At 44.6% G+C, this 13,595-nt stretch overlaps 1 protein-coding gene across 1 annotated transcript in view; it reads left to right on the top strand.

The window, feature by feature from the left end:
* The window catches only part of MAMLD1 (mastermind like domain containing 1), a 120,677-nt gene that overhangs the window by 89,983 nt on the left and 17,099 nt on the right, over nucleotides 1-13,595 (top strand). The window lies entirely within an intron of this gene.

Raw genomic sequence — 13,595 nt, 5'->3', positions numbered from 1 at the left:
TACCTCGGTGCTATGTTCCTTTTTTTCAAAAAGCAGAAATTTAAAATGAGCTGCTGATCAAATGCTAGCCTTTTAAACGTCAACCTTTTTTTCTGTCGGAAGTTGAAGCAGGATTGAGATGACGTGTTGCGATGAGGCAGCATTACACTTTGGCCCTGGAGTCGCCATCCATCACTCAGGGAGGTCAACATCAAAGTTTATGGGGATACAAGAATCCCCCCGATACAGATGCCTGAATAACGCAGATCAATTAATATAGTTTTGTACTTGCTTAATAATTGACTTACGAAAGCTGAAAAGGCAGCCATTTTCAGAAGCTTCCTGTCAAGCTTTTTGTTTCGTTTTTCTCACTTTGTCTTAACATTCCTGAAGGGAAACAATGAACTTTTCTGAAGTTGGGGTGCCCAAAATGAGACCTTTCAAAAGCAAAGTGTATGATTAATTTTATACTGAGTTCATTGAAACAACCTGCTTATTTGTCACTGTAAAGCAAGGAAAGGAATCTCATTTCCTTTTTCAAAGAGTAGAAGAGGGCACAAATTAATCATTATGGTATGCTCCTTTAAACTATAACTCTGCATGAATGTATACAAACCCAAAATGAAGAACAGTACATGAAGAGGTAATCCTGTTCCAGATTATGGCCCCGAGTGAAAAGTTGGAAAACTATGAAAAACATGTCTAGGATGGATGGAAAGTCACCGTGGACTTGCTTCGTTCAGCTGTGGCCCTAACGCCTATAGGTAGTATTGTCACTGAGTGCAGGAGTGGATGGCGGCAGAGCGGCCATGTGAGTCAGAGATGTGACCCATCCAGGCAGGCAAACGATGGGTGTGAAGAGGGCTCGATGGCATCCCTCCTCTCCTTTCTGCACCCTCCAGATTCCCTCTCTCAAATCCATTAATGGCCCCATATCACAGATTTATGGAAACCTCTCCTGAGTCCATTTGTACTCTTAGCCTCCTCTGTCCCTGAGGGGTTGAAAAACATCCCACGACCTGGGCCTGCTGCATAAAGCAACCGTGTGTGTAGCTTGGCTACTTCTGAGCTTGAAGGGGGCAACAGAGGGTAGAAAACTGCTTACAGTTAAAGCACCCCACCTGTACTCCCCAAAGAAAGACTTTCTGCTTTTTCCTGAGAAGTGGAAAAAGTTTGGATTTTTATTTGATCTTGATCATTTGCCCATAGTGACAAATGCTACTTTCTCTGTTTTATTGTTGTTAGATGAGGGCATATCATGGTAGTTCCTCCATCAGAAACAGTGAGGTTATTGAAAGCTCAACGTAAGGATCCAAAAGGCTCACACCCCTTCCCCAGGCTCACGTCTGTGGCCATGCTAACAGCCCATGGACAGCCCTAGCAGAGCCAGCCTTGCCTCCTCACTCCCAATGGAATAGCAGCTTCTAAGGCAGAGAGTGGCGTAAAGGCACAACGTTGATCCATTTCTTCCATACATTGGTCCTTCTCCCCATGTTAACCAAGTTTCGTGTTAGATTAGAACTTGTGCAGCTTGGAATCACACAGAGCCCTCAGACCTTGATTCTGTTATTGGAGCTAGGTGCACAGGAAGAAGAGAAGTGGGCACTTCAGGAAATTATCATGTAGTCCTGGCCTAAATTATCATATAGCCCTGAAACCTGAACGATACATACCCCTACTTCATCAGAAGTTATTCCAACTCGTGCTTTGCTTTGGGGAGCTTTGGATTTGAAGCTGAACACATGGGTTCTACCAGGCTTCCCCCTCTGTCACCTGCTACCACGTTTGTCCATCCTCCATTTTTGAGCAGAGATGACGAGCGTAATTGTGGGGATCCAGACTTTTTTACAGGCCCACGTCTGGGGGGCACATGAAGAGAATTTGTCAAAGCAGCTGACTCAGGAGGCCAGTCGATGAACGTGGATTCTTCATTTGCAGCTTTGAGTAATGATCGTTTAGTTCCATGTGGCAAAGCTTTGGAAAGTGTGGGAGGCCCCAACCACCCTGAGTGGGAATAAGTGGGAACAACTCCATCACCCTTTCCTTCCATTAGGCAACATTTTCAAAAATGAGCACCGGAAAATAGGAACAGGCAAAGCACTCAAATATGGCTTTCTAATTTCTCAAAAAAAAAAAAAAATTGACACCCATTAGGATGGCTATTACTTAAAAAAAAAAAAAAAAACAGCAACAGCAACAAAAAAAAACACACAAATAAACCAGTGTTGGCAAGGATGTGAAGAAATCGAAAACCATGTGCACTGTTAGTGAGAATGTAAAATGGTGCAGCCACTGTGGAAAACAGTATGGTGTGTTCCTCAAAAAAATTAAACATAGGACTGTCTTATGATCCAGCAATTCCACTCCTAGGTATATACCCAAGAGAATTAAAAATAGGGTCTTGAACAGATACCTGTTCACCCATGTTCAAAGCAGCATTACTCACAATAACCAAAAGGTGGAAACAGCCCAAATGCCCATCAACTGATGAATGGACAAACCAAATGTAGTATGTTCATATTACGGAATATTATGCAGCCTTAAAAAGGAAGGCAATTCTGACACATGCTATATATAACCTGGATGGAACTTAACCTTTATGCTCAGGACATTCCTTCTTCTCACTAAAATAAGCCAGATACAAAAGGGCAAATACTGTACAGTTCCACTTCCATGAGGTCCCTAGAGTAGTCAAATTCATAGGGACAGAAAGCGGAATGGTGGCTGCCTGGGGTTGGAAGGAGGGAGAATGAGGAGTTAGTGTTTCATGGGGACAGAGTTTTGGTTTGGGAAGATGAAAAAGTCCTGGAGATGGAGCAGGGGTGATGGCCACACAACACTGTAGTGAATGCCATGGAACTATGTGCTTAAAACGGTTACAATGGCAAATTTTACCACAGTCCATAAAAGAAAAACTGAACTTTTCAAACAGTTGCTAATCCTCTCCTAATCAAAAGCAGTATTTTATTTTCAAATAACATTAACGCATGATGTAAAGGCGGCAGCAAGCTGAGCTGCCTGTTTTCTGTCGGAGAGAGGAGCCGTACTGACTGCATGTACACTCATTGTTTGTGTGGCCCAGCTGGGTTTTCTGGACGTCTTAGTGAAGTGCATGTTAAACGCTCGGGATATGGTTCCTGGGCACAGCCAGTGCTTAGAAATAACTTTCCTGGTAAATTGAATGCAATTTCTGTCCTTTTCTGGACATTTTGGAGAAATGACAGCATGTGGGTGGGGGAACAAAGAAATGACTGTACACAGGAAGGGACATTATTTCTGCTTCTGAATGGGATAAGAAACCCCACTTGCTTTATTGGTTCTCTGGTACATCTGCAAGTCTGGAAATACTAGGATGACTCACAGTTTGCTGATTAATACAAGAGCCAACACAATAATGTTAAAGACTTGCTGTCTGTGATTAGCTTTCTGTGCAAATTGTCCCTCAGGAGCAAGTGCTAGGCTCTGGGGTAGAATTCTAGAAAAGGTGAAGGACCTGAACTACACTGAGAACCAGCTCCTAAGGTCTTGACTCTGGCTCTCAAAGTGGAGAGCAAGAACCTCTGACCAATGCCCAAATACCTTTTGGAAAGTTGACACACCTAAATGAATGAATGCAGGAAGGAATGAACTGATAAACGAATTGCGTCTGCTAACCTTTACCGAATTAAGTTCTTGAGACTCTTTTGAGTGTTTTAGAGTAACTATTGATAGAAACTCCCAGTCATCAAGACCTGGAAGGCCGAGGAACTCGTGTTTCCACATTGGGCTGAAGGGAAGACTCTGCATCTGCGCGTAGGGCCCCCAGCCCCTGACTGTGACACATTTTTCTGGTCCAGTGGTGCTCTTATCCTTCTACAGCACTTAGGAAACACTTGGCTACCATTCTACAAGTGTGGTATCTGAATACATGTGATTTCTTGAACCTCCGACAAATACCCAGTTGTAGACCTCCAGTGATAATTTGCACTGGTTTTTCTGTTGTGGTGGTGTCATGCATTTTAGGACAAAACAAGACACCCTGCCATTTTACATACCACAGTGACAGTAGCACATGATATAAGAAAAGCAAAAAAAAAAAAAAAAAAACTGGCTTAGAAATTCAGGAATTCAGGACACTCATTCTATTGCTTTTTTCCCAGTTAAGATTTGTTCATGTCACTCTGTGACAGCACCAATATTCCTGACAGAAACCAATCGATTTCAGTCAATCCTGAGAATAGTGAGTGGTATTCACTTACACAGTTCTTTTTAGTTTTTCTCTTTTTTTAAAAAAAAACTAGCACACTATTAAGTGAACACGCTTTGAAGGCTGTTAAGCATATGTTCTTCTCCTGTCAAGCTTAAAATGTAACTTAAAAAGGCCACGCGGTTGTAGTTGAATAAGCTGCCACCATTGGTTTAAAAATTTAAAAAAAACCCAAACATTAAGAGGTGTATTTTACTAGTTCATGAGCACAGATTTTTACATCCTTTGTGGAATTGATCTTTCAGGGGTTTTGGTTTGATTTGTTTGTTTTTGTCATTTTGACAGCTGTATTGGCAGTCTCTTTTATTTGCTTTATTAACTTTTCATTATTATGAATAATTACATCATAAGGAGATTCCTTCCCACCCCCACCCCCCAGAAAGGCCTCCCGCCTTTCTCCATGGCTCTATTAACTGCTATAGTTCAAGGTTGATAAAGATCAAAGAAGCAGAACGGCAATGGTCTGGACTATGTTGACTCCCTCTGACCTCATATAGATCTAGAATCATACGGGATCTGTTCTGCTGGCTCTTCCCTCAACAGCTGGTGGGCAGGACCACTCTTCTGAGCTCTGTCATTAAGTCGTTACCCCACACTGCAAAAGGCAGGATTGTAACGGAGGACCCATCCCTTGATCAAAAGACTTTCGGAATGATAGCGTGGCCTCAGGCACTTACTGGACTCCACTAAGTCTCTGCTGTAAGCAAGAAATCGGCTTGTGACTTCTCAGAGCTACAGTGACATCGAGTTTAGGGTTTAGAATTATTCACCATGCCCCATTTTCGAGACAAATTACAAAACCTTGATGTTGATCAACATTCTAGTCCAATACGCTCCACAAGACTTCAGAGCCCTGCAGAGATTTGAAGACAGCTGTGATGTTCCCACCGAGTCTTCCCTCCCCTGCCCAATTCTTTGGCTCAGTCCCGGTTGCTTACTTCTGAACTGAGCACAGGGTATTGGAGTGAGGCCCTCTGGGTGGGTAAGGCTCTACTAGACTAACCAAAATGCTGCAGGTGCACCAACTCTGCACAGAGGAGAGCAGGAGTTTCACTCCCCTGTTCCCAGCAATACTGCTTTGTACCTGCCCGCCCCCCCCCCCGCCCAATCTCACTTGCAATGGTGATAGCCACATCCCCCATCTGCCTGCCTGAACTCCAATTTATAACTACCCCTTCACAGAGGAGGTTCTTGAAGGCTAAGTGTTTCTCTGTAACCCTGCACTTGATCGATGTCTATTTCCAACTATTTCCTGGTAGGTGGAGTTTTTGATAATAATATTGGACTAAGGATTGCGAAAGAGAATGAATCCTCATGATTGTTTCTAGAGCCATCGGTGTCCTACTCAGCAATACTTCTTACAAGATTTTAATTTTTTTGTTTACAGTTATTATCTCTTGAGATCAAATCTCAACTTTCTGGTATGTTCTTGGACTATTTAAGGGATTTAAAAATTCAGGAGCTTGGTGCCAATAATTGCTTTTAGGAGCTAGCACTGCCTGTTTTCTATAGATGAATTGCAGTTTGGATCATCAATTATTTTCTTCACAGAAACCCACAAAGTACATATTCGCGTTTGCATTGGAATTGAATATGATCTAGAAATCCTTAATGTTGTTAAGCTAGGCTATTGCTTCTAAAATGTGTATCACATTCAACTAATGCAAAATAGAGTATTTAAGAGCTTGAGTACCACTCTTGAGATCTGAAGGAGGAGCCCAAGATTGCGATATTTGATCCACACTGGATGTGTTTGCTGGAGCATGCTTTATAGACAGGTCAGTTGTATTGGATATCTCTTTAAATGACCTGGTCTGTGGATAAAGGAGCATGCCTCAAAGCTGAGCAGGGTTCAACAGGCCCCATGCTTCATCATCAGAGATAGGATGTTCTCCAACGTGAGGCTAGAGCTGTAATGCAGTTCTCACGAACTCAGAGGTCTGAGGGGCCAGGTTAGATTCTTTATCAGTTAAGATATATTGAGTAGCAAGTAGCAGAAAAACCGATTCACACTGCCTTACAAAATAAAAGGAACCTACTGTCTCCTGTAAGAGTAAGTCCAGTGGTTGGGCAGACTTCAGGGGTGGTTTGAATCAACCCCTCAATAGAGTCACCAAAGATGCTATTTCTTTCCAGCTGTCTAGTCTGCCGTTTGTAGCATCAGTTTCAGCCTAAGGCTGGCTCCCCCTGGTGGGCACACTATAGCTGCCAGCAACTCCAGGGGCTACCAGGGGAGTAGGAGAGAGCGTTGCATTCTAGAAGCTGTCAATAGAGCAAGGCAACTTCTTTCCCAGAATCCCCCCAGGAACTTTGGGCATAGTAACCTTGAATTAATCACATGCCTACTATGCTGCTTCATGTAAGCTGAGCTAAGTGCCCGACCTCTAGAACCCTAGGTGGAGCCAGGTTTCCCCAAAGCATACAGGAAGTATGAGTCAAGCGAGGCTGCCTGAATGAAAACTGGGGAAGGCACCAAGAGAAGGAAGAATAGATGTTGGCTAAGTAACTGTATTTGCTACAATCAACCTCTTTGGCCATCCACATCCAAGTCCCTCTCCTTCCCATGCATATGCCTCTCAAAATGATCAGCCCGCAGAAAAGCCATTCACTCCCTCCCCAAAGTGGTTCAGCTCCAATCTAGAAACTCTGGATAATGTGCCATCCTCTCAGTTTGGTCACCGCGTAGCTCGTTGTGTTCCAGAGCTCCCTGGCCACCATGCTCACCTTGGCAGAGAAAGAGCAGGGATACAGGAAAGAAAAAAACAACTCCCATTTGGCGAAGGGGGAGCTGGAAAGCAACTCACAGTGGTCACTGACCCAACGTCCAGATTATGTCCTGCTGGACAGGGGTCAAGTGCTCCTTCCTTCTCTGGGACTCAGTCTCCTATTCTGTATGATGAGAGGGTTGGATTAAGCCAGTGGTTCTTGGCTTGAGTATGCCCTGGAGGGCTTGTTAAAATGCAGATTACTGGGTTCCAACCCGAGAGTTTCTGATTCATAGGCCTGGGTGGGGCCCAGAAATTTGCATTTCTAACAGATTTCAAGCGGATGTTGCTGCTCCAAGGACCCCCACTTTGAGACCCTCTATTGTAGATGGCTCCTAAGAGCCCTTCTGATTCTGATATTTAGGATGCGGATTTTTGTCAGCACTCTCTTCTGCTCTACATTGACTTACAACAGATTGTTTTACGAATGGGACACACCCAACACTACCATGTGAACAGCTAGAGACATCTTGGAGCTCCAGCTTTGGTTTGGAATCTAATTTTCAACAAGCAGGGCTGAAAGTGAAGGACACCTTAGGGCTTCAGGAAAATTGACAACTTTCTTGGCTTTAATAAGGTAGGAACAGAAACAGGAAGACTGTTCATCCATCCTCCCTGCCCGCATCCAGTGTGGTAGCATAGCACCCTTTGGGATGACTGTGTGACTCCAGAAAGCAGCCTTTCTCCAGGGAGAACCCTGATCCTTGGGCCTCGTTTTACAAGCATCCTCTCTACATAACCTGGGTATCATCAGGTCCTACAATGGGAGTGGCTCTGGGTGAGACTGTGATGTAGATAACACTGATTTGAGAACTTGGCCAATTTTCTGCCCAGAGCCTAACACCTGGCCAATATCTATTCATCCTTTAGGGTACAGCCTAAAGCTTAGTTCCTGCCCCCACCCCTGGCCAAAAAACTCCTCTAACCAACCACCCTTCCCAGCCTAGGTTGGGCTCTCCTGTTATTTGTTCTCTAGTACTCTGCAGAGTTCTCGTATAGTGTTTATCAACCTGTATTACAAATTCTTGTTTAAGTGCTTTTCCACATATGAGTGTGCCAGCCCTAAAAGGGTGAGGACCATGTCCCCCTTGTCCACCAATGTTATCACAGCACAGGGCCTGGATCATGATAGGTGCTCAGTAAATATGTGTTGCACAACTGCTATCAAAGGCAGACTGTGAGCAGATTCTAGCCACAGTAGTTTATTACAGTGGAGAATGGCTGAATAATCTACACTACCGTGTTTCCCCAAAAATAAGACCTAGCTGGATCATCAGCTTTAATGCGTCTTTTGGAGCAAAAAATAATGTAAGACCCGGTCTTGTATTATATTTATATAGGACCCGGTCTTATATTAAAATAATACCAGGTCTTATATTAAGTTTTGCTCCCAAAGATACATTAGAGCTGATGGTCCGGCTAGGTCTTATTTTGGGGGAAACACGGTATATATGTTCCACAGTGTATGATGTTGGGTGCTCCAAAAGAACAAAACAGAGAAGTCCTCAGAAAACAAACAAACACACAGATGGAGAACCCCGGTGCTCCTGGCAACTCTTTCATAGCCTCACACCCATTCTCTCTGGGAACCTTGTACCTCAGGGGCCAGGGTATCTCCCTACCTACCAGGCACGCCGAGCCTCCTCTCCAGACAACCGTCCGTTTAGCACCCAGCTCCCTTCTCTCCCACACCCATACAGTTTGTAGATAGGTACTTGGGTGAATGCAACTGAGGCTTCTCCAATGCACAGCATACCCCAGCCAACAGGGCCTAGACAGCAGATCTGGGTGAACCGTGCCCCCCACCCCATTTTCTCACTGGGGCGGTGGAAGTTCAGCAAGGTCATGAAATGACTGGCCCTGAGCCACAGCTTGAGTCTCCTGACTTCAGGCTCATGCATTCTGCATCATGAAGCAGGCAGGCAGCTTCAGATCTGTGAATGGGATATAAGCTTTCCATACTCTTTGTAGTTTATCACCACTGCTGTAACTCTCTGCTCTGACACAAAATTATAATTAAATCAAACCAAACTAAACATGAAAATAATTTACTTAGAGAAGGCAGATTATTTATGATAGACAAAGTCCACAAACTGACTAGAAGTATATCCTGCAGATGTTGACTTTGAGGATTATGCTTAAGTTGAATGAGATCAATCCCGATCACATTGGATGGTCACATATTCAAAAGGATGTCTGTTTGCCCAGGTACAGTGGTAGATGAGACTATGCTTGCCTTTTGGAGAGCCAAAGTTACCATTGGAAGAGTAACCACCTTACATCTTCAGTCATTGGTTGGGAGTGGGGCTTGGGCCAAATGCAGTAACAGATTTAAGGGGGCGGTTTCTGGGAGGCTATCAGTCAATTATGCTCCCCGCGGCAGGAGATCTGAGCAGCTATTAGCATGGCTAGGACATCCTTCCTTCAGTACCTGTGCCTGGGAGGCCATTTCCTGGGTCCCTGGTGGACAGTAGGTAGCTACAAGAACAGAAGCAGCAGAAGGAACTGCTTGATTACTTTGAAGGACAAGACCAAGGCTGGTTTGATTGGTTTGTATTTGGACTGGGCTTCTTCATTGCTTATTCACTCAATGTTTGGGTTCTTGGTGTTTCCCCCTTTCCCCTTGTTTGTTCAATTTCCCCTCTGACCCCAGGTCTAGGAAAATATAACCATGTGCATTTGGAAGAAGTTTAAAATGAATTTGCTGGCAGGCTTTATTTTGTTTGCATGCTAAGCATCTAAAGATGACCAGGCCTTGGAAATGGGGCAGATTGAAGAGACTAAAGTTACTTGAGAAAGAAGCAAAATGAATATTCTGCCTCTTAATTGTGTTAGGAAGAATCTAAGTTTTGTCCATCCGGTGCCTAAGAATCACTATTTTTCAGTTGTCTTAGTGTCATAAAATTAAAGAACATGAATACTGAAAGAGACCTTGGAGATTGTCTCGTTCGACTACATGATTTTACAGGTGGAGCCATGAGGCCCTAAAGGGAGAAGGTAGACCACTATCGTTTAGGAACAGAGATGCAGAAATTCTCAACAAGACCCTAGCAAACTGAATCCAGTAACATAAAAAGGATTATACACCATGACCAAGTGGGATTTCTCCCAGGAATGCAGGGCTGGTTCGTGTATGACAATCAATCAATGTCATAAACGATATTAACAGAAAAAAAGACCAAAACATGCATGATCATCTTAATAGACACAAAAGTCCAAGGGACTTTCTCAAGCTCATAAAGCTAATGGCAAAGCCCGGGCTAAACTTGGGTCACTTGACTTCCAGGCCAGAGCTCTTAATAGTCATAGGGGTGGGTACAGAGGGTGGGAGTAGCCCTTGCACACATGCGTGCACTGCACTGAGCCCTGTATTGAGGACTTTCCCCTTGTCCTTTCATATTGTCCTCACAACAGCCCTTGGCAGTAGGCACTGTTGTTATCCCTACTTTCTGCATAGGGAAACTGAGGCTTAGAGAGATAACTCGAGTTGCCTGAGGCCACCCACCTGCCAAGCACATGGAGGACTTAAACTTAGACCCAAGGTCTTCACCCCTTTGGCACTTTGTTTTGCCTCTCATTCATTGGTGCCACTAGATTAACCTGGTTCTATTAATTCTCAGATGATCTTCTGCCCAGCCAAGTCGATGGGCTTTTTTTTTTTTCCATAAATGGATGAAAATGTCCTCCAGATTCTCTCGGGGAAGAGCCTCCTCTCCTGTGCCAGTGTGTGACAACTCTCCGAGCCCAGGCTGTTGACCTACTTCAGTGTAGTCTGGCCATTTACATATGCTAATAACTAGGACATATGTGCAAGAACTGGAGGATCCTAAGTAAGCAAGCAGCTCTGGGGAAACCAGAAGCTGAATGGCTGGGATCTGGAGGGCAGTGGGGAGAAGAGAGGCATGATGATGCTTGTGGCCCCTGGAGCAGCTGGGGGCCCGGCTGGCCTCACCTCAGGGAGAGGCTAACCCAGCGAGAACTCTTGCTTCCTAATGGGGCAAGAGAAAGAAGGCAGACATTTCAGAGAGTCAAAGAGAGAGAGATGCATCTGGGCCAGTGCTTAGTAAAGAGAATTTTCTTTTTGGCCTCATACCTGGGCATCCCAGCTGGAGTTGTGCTGAGGGTCCAGTTAGTCTAGCTTCTTCCAGATGTGCTTCATAGGGGCCTTGCTGGGCCCCTGAGGAGTCCTCCCAGCTGAGATTAGGGAGGTTGCATTCCAAATGGCCAGCTGCCTGAAATTGCACTGCTGTCGCTGTTGAGGCACTGGAGCGATGGCATGCCTGAGACTCTTCCCTGGAAGGGCTCCAGGAGTCTTTGGATCGGAGCCAAGAAGAAGGAGGCCTGACATTTGGCTATTATTCCTCTATCTGGTTCACCATCAAGGGGCCCTCCACTTCACCCATTTTACCCCCCCCCATAATGGGCCTCCGAAACCTCTTTCACCTCTTCAAAATGCGTTCTGGAAAGGTCCACCCCAGAGCCAGGCACTGAGGCTGCAGGCCATTTCCAGGGGCATAACCCTGGGGGTTATGGTGGGGTGCAGTAGCTTTCAGCAGTGCGCAGAACAGGGCTTTTCCAGCGCTGGGCTGCCTGTTCAACTCAGAAGTATGGAGTATCCTTTTTACTTACTCTCAGAGAGAATTACAGAGGGGTTGATAGAGGTCAGCTCTGTGTGGGACACCCTCTTCTCTCCTCTTCTTCCTCATGCCATGGGCTTTTCATATAGATGTGAAAAGCCTGTTCAGTAAAGCTGTGTACTCTAGCTTCTACCCTCCTCCCTTCCTGGCATTCAGACCAGGGAAAGTGGCTTCCTTTGGGATAAAGGGGTTGCAAGAAGGCATCCTGGGCTGGGAACTAGGAGTGCTGAGTTCTGGTCTGCTCTGAGTTGGCCACGGCCCTTCCTTATCACGAGCCTCAGTGTCCCCACCTACCAAGTAGGGAGTTGGTGGCAACCAGTGTTTCTCAGAGGGTGGTATTGCAGGGCTCCAGTCCCAGAGACTGATCCCTCGGAGACAATGGCGATAGATGTTCTCTGTAGGTGTCTCTGACTCTCAGACTCTGTCTTGCTTGATAGTGTTTCTCCCCAATTATTTTTATTGCGGTAAAATACACATAACACAAAATTTATTATCATAACCATTCTTAAATGAGCAGTTTATTAACTACATTCCCGTTGTTGTACAACCGTCACCACCATGCTTCTCTGTAACTCTTTATTTTGCAAGACTGAAACTCTGTCCCCACTAAACAATAACTCCCCGCTTACCTGGCAGGGGAGATAGTATGATCTCATGTACTGAGAGTGATGGCTTGAGGAGGTGATTTTTCCTTTCTCCAAGTTGTAAAATGGTAGGGTAGTAGGGAGATGAGTAGCTCCAGGGAGATAGAGTGGGTCAGAAGAAGGCAGAAGATGAGGCCTTCAGTGAAAGGAAATTAGCGAATGATGCCCGTCCCCATCCCATACAGGTGGGGAAGGAAGGTGACCAGATAGGTAGCCACGAGAGAGAGCAGTAGCGGGAAAGCATGGGTTCATTTGTAGTTGGAATTCCAGAATACCTACTTGTGTGTCTCTGTGGACAAAAATCTGAGCGAAGAAGGCAGGCCCCAAATCCTGAGCCTGGGAAGGGGTGGCATACCTGATAAGACTCAGAGACCCAACACCAATTCAGCTCTAAATTCCATGAAAAGTATGCTGGGCTAGGGCCTTGCAGCCTTGACCCCACACTAATTTCCTGTGACTGGCGCATCTCCAGAAAGAGCTGGGAATGGCAGCAAAAAAAAGAAAGAAAGAAAGAAAAGAAAATCAAAATTCCGAAGCAACTTTCTTAACCTCTACATGATGATGATTTTATATGAACTTGAATTGTTGCTTTGACATAGCACAGTATTTTCTGCTTACATAATTCCTGTTTTTTAAAATCCATGTGATACATACAGAAGAGCGTATAAAACATAGAATAAAACTGACACACCCATGAAGCAGGTGAAGAAATAGAACTTTCAAAATATCTTTGAAGTCCTTCTTCTTCCCAGAGATAACAACCATACTGATTTCTGGGGGGGAGCCGACTCCAGGAGTACACCCTAGGTTTTTGGGGGGCAGCGAGCTCGTCCTCGTCAGATGAGGCACACCGCCAATCTCTTTAGACAGGTATCTTTTGCGTGGATTTCCAGATGGCTCGTTCCATCTGTCTTGTGTTGATCTTCATTAGTTTCAATCTTACATGGGGACCTTGTCTTTTTAAATGATTTTCTGATTATAAGAATAATATGTGCTCTTTGTAGTAAACTTTCTGTAGGAAAATACAGAAAACATAAGTATATACTGTAAGTCAGGGGTAACCACCGTTAACATGTTGGGGTACAATATTTCATTATTTTTCTATGCAGCAATATATATTTCACACTACTGACATCAAGTTATATACATACATATATATATTTCCCTTTTATTGTGAAATATAACATAAATACAAAATAGTGTGCAAGGTCGATATGCACAGTTTAAAGAAGCATACTGTCACCATCAATTAGGTTGAGAAGTAGAACATTGTCAATCCCCAAGAAGTCCTCTGTATGCCTTTCTGATCACAGCCTTTCCCTCC

This window comes from Rhinolophus ferrumequinum, chromosome X, assembly GCF_004115265.2.
Source record: "Rhinolophus ferrumequinum isolate MPI-CBG mRhiFer1 chromosome X, mRhiFer1_v1.p, whole genome shotgun sequence".
Classification (NCBI taxonomy): domain Eukaryota; kingdom Metazoa; phylum Chordata; class Mammalia; order Chiroptera; family Rhinolophidae; genus Rhinolophus; species Rhinolophus ferrumequinum.
Note: the sequence above shows the minus strand (reverse complement) of the source record. Positions and strands in the feature narration are given on the sequence as shown.